We start from the raw sequence: 14,228 nt of genomic DNA, 5'->3' as shown, positions 1-14,228 counted from the left end.
CTGAATAATCAGAGTCCACTCCTCTCCAGAGCATCAGAGAAAGTGGGGGTACAACCAAGTAGGAAAGCTAATGAAGAGAAGCTTTTTGTTCTAGTAGTTTAGAGCAAACATGGAGGCTTCCTTCTGAGAACATGGATTCCTGGTTGCACCAGGTAAGAATTCGTGGCTTTCTTTAACTGTCTTGTTTCACTTGTGAAGTTCTGCACACCCATACGATACACACATGGGAGGCTTTCTAGACAGTGCTGTGGACAGATGGACTCCAGACAGCGGGGAGCAGGTGTGATGCCAACAGAGGCAAGAAGTGGGGAATCCTGTCAGCACCCATAGGGACTTTGCCTAGCAGCAGGGAGAAATGCTGTGCCCAACAGCCCAGTGCTGAAAAGGCCCAAAGGGAGCGATGCAATGGAAGAAGCTAAAGATCTGGGGCCCAGATGTGCTCAGGGCGAAACGCTGGGCCCTTGCTTTTCCTCTTGGCACAGTGTGCAGGGCTAGTTGCTCACGTACATTCCCCTCTTCTGCTGCCTTTCAACCCAAGCATACTCACTGTTTTCCCAGCAAGTACAGGGAATGATGAAAACATACACTGGAAAGAGTATCAGATTCTAAGGAAATCTTCTGAAAACTTAAAAATTAAAATGATGTAACTCTAATGGATACAGAAATCTTTAACACAAAGTTTCTAACATAATCTTCGCTGATGTCTAGAAAGTTTGATGACTCAAACTTTCCCACGACAGGTAGGAGGCAGGTGCTTGACCCTGCCTCCCCAGCTGCCTGACCATGGATTTCAGAAAGCAGTCGTGCTAGGAAATGTTGCCAGAGGTACTGCCCTTGCAAGATTTTCCAGACTGATTTTTAAATAAAATGTATCAAAAGGAGAAATCCAATAGTAGATATTCTGGATACAGAAGTATTTATCATTTTATAAGTTTAATTCTATGAGCAACCTAGAAAACTGACACCTTAGAAAGTGGAGCCAGATAATAAATGGGGAAATAAAAGTTTAGTTTGCTTGTTTTCCTTTAAGAGAGGTAAAGCGAGCTACACATAACAAAAATTAAATTAAAGAACTTTAGTTATCAACTTTCTACATTTGTTTTTTGAATGGTTATTAAAAGTACTTTATAGTTGTTTTAGAAAAAAAATTTTTTTCTATATGACAGTGTGCTAATACTAATGATAATTAAAGAGAAATAATCATATAAAATAATCACCATGACTATGTAAAGCAGCTTTGCCCAAGGGCAGATTCACGTTCCAAGAGGCCCTCTTTTCCCCAAAGACTGTCAGAGTTTTCAATTTCTCTATTAAGAGCTTTTTCCATCTTTGTGGTAGAGATTTGGATCAGCCTGGGAAGCAACGGGTGTGGGGGATGGTTCCCTTGCTTCTTTATTTTCTTGGTGGTGGGGAGATTGAGCACCTTTGCTTGTGCATTCTCTTTGTGGGGATTGGCGATTAGACCCCTTTGCTCCCTGGGGTCTTGGGGCAGCTGTCAGGAGCACAGCCTACTGCAGGCCTTAGAGCTGCATTTTGATTTTGCAGATGAAGGAAATGGCTTCAGAGCCTCACAGGAGTGGGGGAGAGTGGGGCAGGGCTGGATAACATGCAGATTTTGTCCTACAGACTTTATAATTTGGCAAATCTAATCTCAACTCTGTGTACTTCAGATCTGACATCTGAAATGAGGAAACTTTAACTGAATGGGAAAAATTCGTCAGCCAGAACCTAGAATATGCAGTCAATTATGTGAGTTCAGTCAAATGAGTTACTTAATATTTTATAGATAATGCACTCGGATATATAAACTCTATAGATATTCATATGCTAATAACAATAGATAAATATATATATAACATTTTTCTCTCTATATATGTGTACATACACACACATAGTTTTTACACCATGTCTCTTTTATGATTTATCCTATAAATACTTAAATATATATACAAAATTTACATAGGCATATAAATACATGCCTATATTTGCTTAAAATAAATTATTTTATCTAATATAATAATCAGAATAATTTTTGGCATTCTCAAATCATGCAAAACTTTGCCACACAATTTAGGACTCAATATTAACATTGAGTATTGTCAGTTAGCCTTTTAGCCCCTTGAAAATCCTCATTCTATAATAATTTCTTTGTAATTCAAGTCAAATTATATCCATAAATGTACACTTAACATGTTTATTAAATTGGCTTTCTATAGAAAAGTGCCTATGTATATATAGGCAAAGATTGAATTAATGATGATTCAATGAACCACGATGCCTTGTTGCCAGTCTTACAGATGAACCATTCCCCTAAAACATGTCTCTAGACCCAGAGAAAAATCTTCCAAGGTCACAGCAGAACAGATCCAGCTTATTTCTTCTGTTTCTTACTTTTCTTAACATCTCTTAGCCATGTTTTTCACTGAGAGAAGTTGATAAAATAACTATATTGTGTTTTGACAAACAGGTTTATAAAACACACGTTTAGCTAAGGAGTCTTAGAATATCACAGGAGCTGAAGTTTGTCTTTAGGGAGTATATGTTTCAAACAGGGCTAGCCAAAGCACTTAATTTTAGAATTTTAGCTTCTTTCTATTAAGAAAAAAAAAAAAAAGAAAAAGTTGTGCCAAAGGACTTAATTTCATCAAATTACTCTTCTGGGGTACTTTCATAATGAATGTGTTTGGTCAAAGAAATAAACATTTAATTGATTCAGAATGCAGAAACCAAAACCATGTGCTTAAACATACTTATTAAACTATTTCATTGATTTTAGTTTGGGGAATTAAGCATCAAGAAAAAATATATAACATGTTCTAATTTGCATTCTTGCTCAGATATCTAAACCAGTACTTGAGGATTCCTTCCTCTGCCCCCAAGTTTTTAAAACATGGAGAACAAGAAAGAAAGAACCCGAGGAACAACTCAGAGGAGGTGGTTGCTGCAGTTGGCTCTCTTCTCACACTTTTCATTTTTAAATATTATCAGTGTAAGAGGCAGTAAAGCATCTCCTTATTTTCCTTACAGCCCTTGTCGTCACATTAAACTATTACCCAAAGTCTCAGAAATTGTATTGAATAACCCAGTTTTGTGAAGCCAAATAAGCCAAAGTGTTAGAATATAGACCAGAAGTATGTTTACTGATGGAGAGGTACCAACCCAGAAGATGTGAAACATAGGTATGTATCAGATCCATCTTGCTGGCTGGGTAAGGGGCACGGGAGTTTTAAAGGCAAAAGGAATAAATGGGAGGAGGTCTTTGTGATTTCAGCTTCTCAATAAGATCTCAGTTGTGGACTTCCTGGTACTGTCTTCTTTTGTAGTCCTCTCTCACATCTGGTGTTTCCTTATCTAAAAAGGGAATCATATGGTTTTTGTCTCAATAGATGCAGAGAAAGCCTTTGACAAAATTCAACATCCATTTATGATCAAAACTCTCCAGAAAGCAGGAATAGAAGGAACATACCTCAACATAATAAAAGCTATATATGACAAACCCACAGCAAACATTATCCTCAATGGTGAAAAATTGAAAGCATTTCCCCTAAAGTCAGGAACAAGACAAGGGTGCCCACTTTCACCACTACTATTCAACATAGTTTTGGAAGTTTTGGCCACAGCAATCAGAGCAGAAAAAGAAATAAAAGGAATCCAAATTGGAAAAGAAGAAGTAAAGCTCTCACTGTTTGCAGATGACATGATCCTCTACATAGAAAACCCTAAAGACTCCACCAGAAAATTACTAGAACTAATCAATGACTATAGTAAAGTTGCAGGATATAAAATCAACACACAGAAATCCCTTGCATTCCTATACACTAATAATAAGAAAACAGAAAGAGAAATTAAGGAAACAATTCCATTCACCATTGCAACAGAAAGAATAAAATACTTAGGAATATATCTACCTAAAGAAACTAAAGACCTATATATAGAAAACTATAAAACACTGGTGAAAGAAATCAAAGAGGACACTAACAGATGGAGAAATATACCATGTTCATGGATTGGAAGAAGCAATATAGTGAAAATGAGTATACTACCCAAAGCAATCTATAGATTCAATGCAATCCCTATCAAGCTACCAACAGCATTCTTCACAGAGCTAGAACAAATAATTTCACAATTTGTTTGGAAATACAAAAAACCTCAAATAGCCAAAGCGATCTTGAGAAAGAAGAATGGAACTGGAGGAATCAACCTACCTGACTTCAGGCTCTACTACAAAGCCACAGTTCTCAAGACAGTATGGTACTGGCACAAAGACAGAAATATAGATCAATGGAACAAAATAGAAAGCCCAGAGATAAATCCACGCACATATGGACACCTTATCTTTGACAAAGGAGGCAAGAATATACAATGGATTAAAGACAATCTCTTTAACAAGTGGTGCTGGGAAATCTGGTCAACCACTTGTAAAAGAATGAAACTAGAACACTTTCTAACACCATACACAAAAATAAACTCAAAATGGATTAAAGATCTAAACATAAGACCAGAAACTATAAAACTCCTAGAGGAGAACATAGGCAAAACACTCTCTGACATACATCACAGCGGGATCCTCTATGACCCACCTCCCAGAATATTGGAAATAAAAGCAAAAATAAACAAATGGGACCTAATTAACCTTAAAAGCTTCTGCACATCAAAGGAAACTATTAGCAAGGTGAAAAGACAGCCTTCAGAATGGGAGAAGATAATAGCAAATGAAGCAACTGACAAACAACTAATCTCGAGAATATACAAGCAACTCCTACAGCTCAACTCCAGAAAAATAAATGACCCAATCAAAAAATGGGCCAAAGAACTAAATAGACATTTCTCCAAAGAAGACATACAGATGGCTAACAAACACATGAAAAGATGCTCAACATCACTCATTATCAGAGAAATGCAAATCAAAACCTCTATGAGGTACCATTTCACACCAGTCAGAATGGCTGCGATCCAAAAGTCTACAAGTAATAAATGCTGGAGAGGGTGTGGAGAAAAGGGAACCCTCTTCCACTGTTGGTGGGAATGCAAACTAGTACAGCCACTATGGAGAACAGTGTGGAGATTCCTTAAAAAACTGGAAATAGAACTGCCTTATGATCCAGCAATCCCACTGCTGGGCATACACACTGAGGAAACCAGAAGGGAAAGAGACACGTGTACCCCAATGTTCATCGCAGGACTGTTTATAATAGCCAGGACATGGAAGCAACCTAGATGTCCATCAGCAGATGAATGGATAAGAAAGCGGTGGTACATATACACAATGGAGTATTATTCAGCCATTAAAAAGAATACATTTGAATCAGTTCTAATGAGGTGGATGAAACTGGAGCCTATTATACAGAGTGAAGTAAGCCAGAAAGAAAAACACCAATACAGTATACTAACGCATATATATGGAATTTAGAAAGATGGTAACAATAACTTGTGTACGAGACAGCAAAAGAGACACTGATGTATAGAACAGTCTTATGGACTCTGTGAGAGAGGGAGAGGGTGGGAAGATTTGGGAGAATGGCATTGAAACATGTAAAATATCATGTATGAAACGAGTTGCCAGGTCAGGTTCGATGCACGATACTGGATGCTTGGGGCTGGTGCACTGGGACAACCCAGAAGGATGGAATGGGGAGGGAGGAGGGAGGAGGGTTCAGGATGGGGAACACATGTATACCTGTGGCGGATTCATTTTGATATTTGGCAAAACTAATACAATTATGTAAAGTTTAAAAATAAAATAAAATTAAAAAAATAAAAATAAAAATAAAAAGGGAACCACGTGTTAGTGTTTTGAGTTCGCTTTCTTTAGTATATTTTGGTGTCAGCTTTCCCTGGTTGAGGTCTTTCATGGTTGCTCCAATGGTAAAGAATCTGCCTGCAATGCGGAAGACCTGAGTTTGATCCCTGGGTTGGGAAGATCCCGTGGAGGAGGGCATGGCAACCCAGTCCAGGATTCTGGCCTGGAGAATAGGAGAGAGGAGACTGGCAGGCTATAGTCTATGGGGTCACAAAGGGTCAGATAAGACTGAGCAACTAAGCACACACTTCCCTGGTTGATCTATGCAATTTCAGTTGTTGTCTAATTTTTCTAAAGATGTTGATGGGGGACATGGACCAAACAGAGAGATGTTGAGCTAAATGTTAAAGATGCCCATATTTCATAAAATGAATAAATGAGAACACACCCCTGTTCAAACATATTTGAGTTAAACATGAGGTTTCTGATGATGTTAGGCTTAAAAGTCAACATTCAAACAATGAAGATCATGGCATCTGGTCTTATCACTTCATGGCAAATAGACGGGGAAACAATGGAAACAGTGACAGACTTTATTTTCTTGGACTCCAAAATCACTGCAGATGGTGACTGCAGCAATGAAATTAAAAGGCACTTGCTCCTAGGAAGAAAAGCTATGACAAACCTAACAGTGTATTAGAAAGTAGAGATTTTATTTTGCTGACAAAGTCTGTAGAGTCAAAGCTATGATTTCTTCAAGTAGTCATGTATGGATGTGAAAATTGGACCATAATGAAAGCTGAGTGCCGAAGAATTGATGCTTTTGAACTGTGCTGTTGGAGAAGACTCTTAAGAGTCCCTTGGCCAGCAAGGAGATCAAACCAGTCAATCCTAAAGGAAATCAGTCCTGAATATTCATTGGAAGGACTGATACTGAAGCTGAAACTCCAATACTTTGGCCACTTGATGCAAAGAACTGACTCATTTGAAAAGACTCTGATGCTGGGAAAGATTGAAGGCAGGAGAAGGGGACGACAGATGATGAGATGATTGGATGGCATCACCAACTCAATGGACATGAATTTGAGCAAGCTCTGGGAGTTGGTGATGGACAGGGAAGCCTGGTATGTCGCAGTCCATGAGGTCATAAAGACTTGGACATGACTGAGTGACTGAACTGACCTATGGCTTATTTCAAATGTCCACTCAGAAACAAGGTAGGAGATGAATATATCCTTTTTGTAATTTGCCTACCCCCAAACTCAGTAATATCTCTTACAATTCTGTAATTTAGTGATACCACTGTCCTTATATAATTTTGCCCAGGTTTGTACATAACTCTTCCATGGGTAAATGGACTCATTTGCTAAGGTTCATGTAATGCTTTAAATGGAATAATAAATATGGCAACAATTAGTACAGTTATTACCACATAGTAATGCTCAATATATGCTACTGTTTTGCTTTCTTTCCTTCTCTCTTCCCTTCATCCTTCCCATTTGCTTCATTAAGGTGGATGAACAGGGGAGCATCTAGGTCAGAGATCTTTGAAAGTGAAAGTGAAAGTCACTCAGTCATGTCCAACTCTTTGCGACCCCAAGGACTATACACTCTGTGAAATTCTCTAGCCCAGAATATTGGAGTGGGTAGCCTTTCCCTTCTCCAGGAGATCTTCCCAACCCAGGGATTGAACTCAGGTCTCCCGCATTGCAGGCAGATTCTTTACCAGCTGAGCTACAAGGAAAACCCAAGAACATTGGAGTGGGTAGCCTATCCCTTTTCCAGCAGATCTTTCCAACCCAGGAATCAAACTTGGGTTGAAATGCAGGGTCTCCTGCATTGCAGGCAGATTCTTTACCAACTAAACTATAAGGGAAGCTCAGAAGGAAAGTGAAAGTCTCTCAGTCCTTTCTGACTATTTGCAACCCCATGGATTATACAGTCCATGGAATTCTCCAGGCCAGAATACTGGAATGGGTAGCCTTTCCCTTCTCCAGGGAATCTTCCCAACCCAGGGATCGAACCCAGGTCTCCTGCAGTGCAGGCATATTCTCTACCAGCTGAGCTATAAGGGAAGCCCATAGAGATCTTTGAGAGATCTTTGAGGGCACCCCACTTCTCACATGGCACACCCTTATCATTTGTACTCTAACTACCAGGCAGTCCTGAATTCCTAGACAGTTGGGTACTTATTCCCAGCTTGCTCCAGTTCTGACTATAGTCATGAACAGGTGAACTTACAGGGCAGAGCTTGCTCACTGGAAACTGATTGAAGTGGCGTTCAAGCCATGACTAATTTATTTAGTATTCAAAAATCAGCAAAGATTCTTCTGTCACATCATTCTCCCAAATAAAAGGGAATACAGATATAGTAGAAACCTGTTTGATGCCTCAGGCATGTTCAGTGTGGTTGTTCAGGTCAGTTCATTTCAATACTTAATTTGTGGCACTTCATTTAATGGAATCATTTAACACCCAAAAAGTAATTATAAAAATGAAAAAATTTGGTTTCCTGTGGTTGGTATTTGACATCGTAGAACACTGAAATCCTTACTGCTAGCTTAAGCTGCCTTTGTCATTCTGTAAACAATTAAATGACATTAATTCGAATATGGGTTATGGATGAGCTCTTATATATCTCAATCTTAAATTATTTTTTTGTCACTGAACTTAGTAATGGAAAAAGGAATGACCCCTACAGTACCATCATTCACAATTAAATAAGGTGCCAGAACATTATCTTGCAGATTGCCAGAGCACACGTAGTTGCCATACCCTGCTCCAGGGGGGATCTTCCTGAACCAGGGATGGAGGCTGTGTCTCCTGCATTGCAGGCGGATTCTTTATCTACTGAGCTACAGGGAAGCTACTTGGGACTTAGGAGAAACGTAGTTAGTGTTGCTTTGGTGACTAAGTTAGGTGAACATATAATGGGTACAGAAAATGAGAACTCTTAACCACTTATTTTTTGTCTACCACTGAGCTTCTTTTCTTCCTTTTTTTCTGTCATATGTGCTATTTTTTTTTTTCTGCCTAAAGACCTGCTTCCTCATTTTTGGAGTACATTTGATGTAAGATGAAAGTTCTTCAGCCTGAAGTGTGAATTATCTCAGCTCAAGCAAAGAGCTTATAATAATCCATCCTCTGAGTCTCAAATCCACATTTCCAGGAAGAAGAATACAAGCAACCCAGTTTGAGTCATGTGCATAGTTCTGGTCCAATCAATTGTGACCAGGGCTGGAGCAGACCCATTTGGTACAAATGTGGCTGCCCAGAACCAGCTTTTGTCAGAGAACATCAATTATCCGATAATAAGAGTTCCCTAGGAGTCAGCTTCTCTCTGAAAATTTCTCTTGGAACACAACATATAACTCAAAAATTATCTAATACACTAGGGTGATAGACTGATTACATGGCAGTGCAAGGGCTCAAATCTGTCTCTATTCCAAAGAGCCTACAGTTAACCATTATATATACTACTCCCCCAACAACAATTTGATAAAATGTTTTCCTATCATGTGTGTTTTTAAGAATAAATTTTCTGAAATATCCACTGTCTAAAACTATAAATACCAATATAGTCCCTCTAAAATAGGCTACAAGTTAGGAAAGATTGGTAATTCATTCTTTGGGTTTACCCTGGGAACAATTTAAGATTTTCTATTGCAGAATCTTAAGAAATGAATGCTTAAATGAATATCTCTAGAGTCTTCATACTATAGGAATAGCTTACTATTTATTAGATAATAAAAATATATAAAAGTAAGAATAAACATTTCCCTACCACTCATGACACATCATTTCTTTTAAGTGTACCATTTCAATAACTCTGAAAGTCACAAACTTTTCTTAATATCCCAGCCCTATAATGCTGGTCCACCTGGATTCCTAGTAATAAATTCCCAATGGTATCTCAATCACCAATTTATCATACTCCATGCACAATCCATTCTCTAAATCACAACCAGAAAAAATTCCTAAATTCATCATGTCTTTGCTCCCAGACCTCATGAACACAATGCTCATAGACTAAAAACTTAATACACCTTGTATAGAACTCTGTAGACTGGCACCCATATACCTTTCTAGTCTCTGTTCTTGCTGTTTCTGTCTCCTACTCTAATGCATCTTTCAGATATATCACCTCACATCTAAAACTTCACACTTATCCCTGAGCCTAAGTCACATTCCCCAGTCTCTGCTTCTACATCACTTGTATTTCCAAATTGTACTTTGCATTAGAGTGAAACTGTTGAGCAGTATAGCATCAAGCTTTGGAGTGAATCATCCGTACATCTTCATTAATATAAATAATAATAGTTCTTATTCTAAGAGTTGTTTTATGGATTCATTGTGTTTGGTTTGGAGCCAAACTCATAGTGAGAAACCAGTAACTATTAGCTAAGAGCTGATTAAGGCAACAAAAATTTTCAGGCATTTTTTTACTCATCTATTAAGTGTCACTTATTTTGCAAAGCCTTTTCTACACATTCCCTTGGTTTCAAGTGATTTTTAAAAAAATAAGTCACATTTTTAAAATCTTGGGTTCACCCTCTCCCAGTAAGATTTCACATAAAAATCTATTTCTACTTTTCCTTGAAAAATGAAACGATCTGGCAACATTTCCATAGGTCACCACTTGACCAGGCTGAGCTGCCTGTCTAGGATAGGGTACTTGCCTCTTAGGTTGCCACAGACCACACGACTCCCTTTTATACCTGCCCTTCTTTACTTGTTTAAGGTCTGCTATCCAGCCCATTAGGAACTTGGGTTCACCCTAGGATTCAGCAAACTTTTTTTTTAAAGGGCCAGATGGTTAACATTTTAGGCTTTGAGGACCAGATGGTTTTTGTTGCAACCACACTCAAGTTTTTAGTTGAAGGGCAAATGCACCTAATGCATATATGAATGAGTATATCTATGCTCAGTAAAATTTTATTTTAAAACAAGCAATGGCCATATTTGGCCAGGCTATAGTTTGCTGACTTCTATCCTAGACCCTCATTTGTCCTCAAAAACTTTGTGGCCATTTGTGGCTTTGTTACCTATTCTATAAACTCTTTTAATGCTAATGCCCTATAATTTGCCTCTAATGCCAACTATTATACTATATTTTAATGGTTAATTTAATTGCATGTCTCTCCAAACAGCATGTTAGTCTGGTTCACTGGCTAAGAAGTGCATGGGACAGTTTTCCTTAAAAAAAAAAAAAAAAATGTACTTTTCATATGAATTAAGGTCAAGTGGCATTCACCTCAAACTTCATCTACAGCCTGAATGTAACCTATTTAGCTTTGAATTGCTCCATTTCGTGGAGCTGTGGACTCTGACAGTTGAGATTTCATTAAAAAAAAACAAAACAAAAAACAGTAACAGAAGGTTTCATAGACTCAGTTCCACTATTTTAAAAACTATTTAAATACAAGAAGTGCAGATCATTTGCATTGTGTATCGACCCTATCATCTTCACTTGGGATAGTAACATTTTATTGAAAGTAAGAAAAGAAAAATTAAACAGTTTATTTGCTTGTTTCTTTCTCTGTGAAAACTTTCTTTGCAGAGCATTTTCTATTGACATGACTCCTAGATTTTGGTAACTATCTTAACTATCGTATTTATTTCATATATATATTTTTAAAGATAACTTTTGATAGAAAGATTATATATATAATCTTGTAAATCCTGGAGATGAGGGACAGTATGTCTTATTTTTCTCTGATTTTCCCACAAACTTAGAACTGTAAGTGATTCACCATAATAGATAATAAATAAGGAATGACTGGGTTTTCATTTTCTACAGTCTTGTTATATTTTCATTCTTATAAAATACACTATTATTCCAACATTGTATCAGTTGAAACTAGCGTAGTCACTCTGCCTTTCCATTGGGTTGGCAAGAGTAATGGAATATGAGGACATGGAAGAACCCATTTCTATGGTCCTTATCTCACTTATGTCCTCTTCAGGCCCAGTGAATCCTGTCTCTAAGCACACAATGGCATTTTAAGTCAGGGTTTCCCACAGGAAGCATTATGCCTTCAAGAACGGAAAGAAAAAAATCACCGTGGCATGCCAAGGATGTCACTTACACTCCATTGGCCACATCGTCAAGGTTCATTTCCATTAAGCCTTGTGTCAGTTCAGAAACTTTACACATGAGGCTGTGTGTAGCAGTCTACCACTGCTGACTGCCCCGGGGCTAGCCCAGAGTCCCAGTCTTGTCACTGGTTTTCCAGAATGCCTCTGTGAGAATTAGTTGCATATGCTGGCCAGCCTCACCATTTGAGACAGGAATGTGGTTTGGCTGTATTTTTATAAATCACTCTCTTATGAAACACTTACCATCTTTGACATATTTAGATAGGGAAGAGATAAGAACAAGAGGAGAGTGAAAATAGTCACAGGTAATGATAGGTAGGTGGAGAGATGGATGGATATAGATGGAATGGATGGATGACTTTTGACATTAATAATAGAAAACAAATGTGAGAAGGGTATTGCTTTCAATACCTGTCTAGTGCTTTCAAAATGTGTCATGAAATGTGCATAAGAGAGATATTCAGACTCCATTTTTCAGTAGTGACCATATTCAACTACCTGCATCAACTTAAAAAATAGTGAAAACAAAAAAAAAACCCTTTAACCCAGATTAACTAGATGAAGAAGGATAAATGAAGGTGTGAAGGTAGGATGAGGGAATTGGGCTATGTCCTTTTAATTTTAGTTGTAAACACAAAGGTATAAGAAAGTTGGCTGTTATTTGTAATACTGTTTTTATTTAAAAAGCTAAATGATCTCTTCCGAACAACTTCAATCTATGGTCTAGTGAAATCTTCCAAGTCATTAAATAATATTGTGTAAAATAAGATATTTTCATTTTATCTATTTTATCTTCCACTCCTACTTTCTCATTTACACTTTTCCAACCACTTTGTTCTTTTTTTTTTTTTTTTATTTCCCTGATGTGCCATTTTTATTTTCACATGGTAAGTAACAACTTTCAAGGTTCATTAAGTTTCTAAAGTATCACTCAGCTTCCCAATTGCAAAAGTTTAAGAGTTTTTTTCTGCCTTTTGGATAGCCTAACAACCTAAATATAGTGGCCAGATCAAAAATGGTTAAAGAAGATGGTGAACAACTAATCACCCACTGCAGCAACCACAGCCTTAGATCATCATTGATTTTTTTCTCCAAGCCACATAATGAAACTGAAGTTCATCCAAGATTGCATAGATATTTCTCTGCAAGTACCCAGGTGGAATTAATGGGTTATTAGTTCAGCTGAATTCTTTTTTCCTTCCATTTTTTTTTCATTTTTAAAGTCTTTATTGAATGTTTTACAATATTGCTTCTGTTTTTTTATGTATTTATTTTTAATTGAAGGATAATTGCTTTACAGTATCATGTTGGCTTCTGCCAAACATCAACATAAAAAGATCAGTTTTAAAATGATGCAACAAAGATCCTGCTCATCATGACTAAGAACTGACAGAGACAAATAGATAAATAAAATAAAATGGTTTGCCATGTACATGATGTTAACTGGGGGGTATTAAAAATTTCCCCTCACAGAGAAGGGAAAACACATGCTAAATATCAGGACTGGATATTGAGCTGGAGTCAATGACAAAGTTCTTACTGATCTCTTAAAAAGAGTGAAAAATACAAACAGTAAGTTTTTCACGAAGTCATAAACTTTTCGTAAAGTAAATACATCTCAAGGTTTCCTTCAGTTTGAGATTGTACTTCCTATTTTTTATGTTAATTAAAATGTTTTTAATTCATAAAATGTTAGTAATTAAGCTGGTAGGTTGTTTAACTGTTTGATGTACAGGAAATTTTGTAATGTTCTTAATTATACAAAAATTACTTTTTTCAAAAGATATATTACATATGATTGTAACATTTTCATAAATACCAGATTTTGATATTTTAATAAACATGAACTTTTAATTTTTAAAAAGTTCCTCGCACAAAAACCATCTCATCCATACTAGTTTACACTATTCATGATTAATTCATTATCGGGAAGACAGTCACGATTAGTTCAGTTCAGTTCAGTCGCTCACTGGTGTCTGACTCTTTGAGACCAAAAGGACAGCAGCACGCCAGGCTTCCCTGTCCATCACCACTCCCTGACCTTACTCAAACTCATGTCCATCCAGTCAGTAATGCCATCCAACCATCTCATCCTCTGCCGTTCCCTTCTCTCCTGCCTTTACTCTTTCCCAGCATCAGGGTCTTTTCCAATGAGTCAGTTCTTCACGTCAGGTGGCCAAAGTACTGGAGTTTCAGCTTCAGCATCAGTCCTTCCAATGAATATTAAGGACTGATTTCCTTTAGGATGGACTGGTTGGATCTCCTTGCCTTCCAAGGGACACTCAAGAATCTTCTCCAATACCACAGTTGAAAAGCATCCATTCTTTAGGGTTCAATTTTCTTTATATTTCAACTCTCACATCCATACATGAATGACTACTGGAAAAAA

The 14,228-nt window shown here is 37.4% G+C and overlaps 1 long non-coding RNA gene across 1 annotated transcript in view; it reads right to left on the bottom strand.

The window, feature by feature from the left end:
• Positions 1-3,124: 3,124 nt before the first annotated feature.
• Positions 3,125-14,228, bottom strand: part of LOC129647578 (uncharacterized) — a 218,379-nt gene continuing 207,275 nt past the window's right edge. Inside the window, exon 4 of the long non-coding RNA XR_008712357.1 lies at positions 3,125-3,351. This is a non-coding gene — a long non-coding RNA (uncharacterized LOC129647578). The remainder of the gene's footprint in view (positions 3,352-14,228) is intronic.

Source organism: Bubalus kerabau, chromosome 3, assembly GCF_029407905.1.
Source record: "Bubalus kerabau isolate K-KA32 ecotype Philippines breed swamp buffalo chromosome 3, PCC_UOA_SB_1v2, whole genome shotgun sequence".
Lineage (NCBI taxonomy): Eukaryota > Metazoa > Chordata > Mammalia > Artiodactyla > Bovidae > Bubalus > Bubalus kerabau.
The sequence above is the reverse complement of the archived record's forward strand: the minus strand, read 5'-3'. Positions and strand labels throughout refer to the sequence as shown.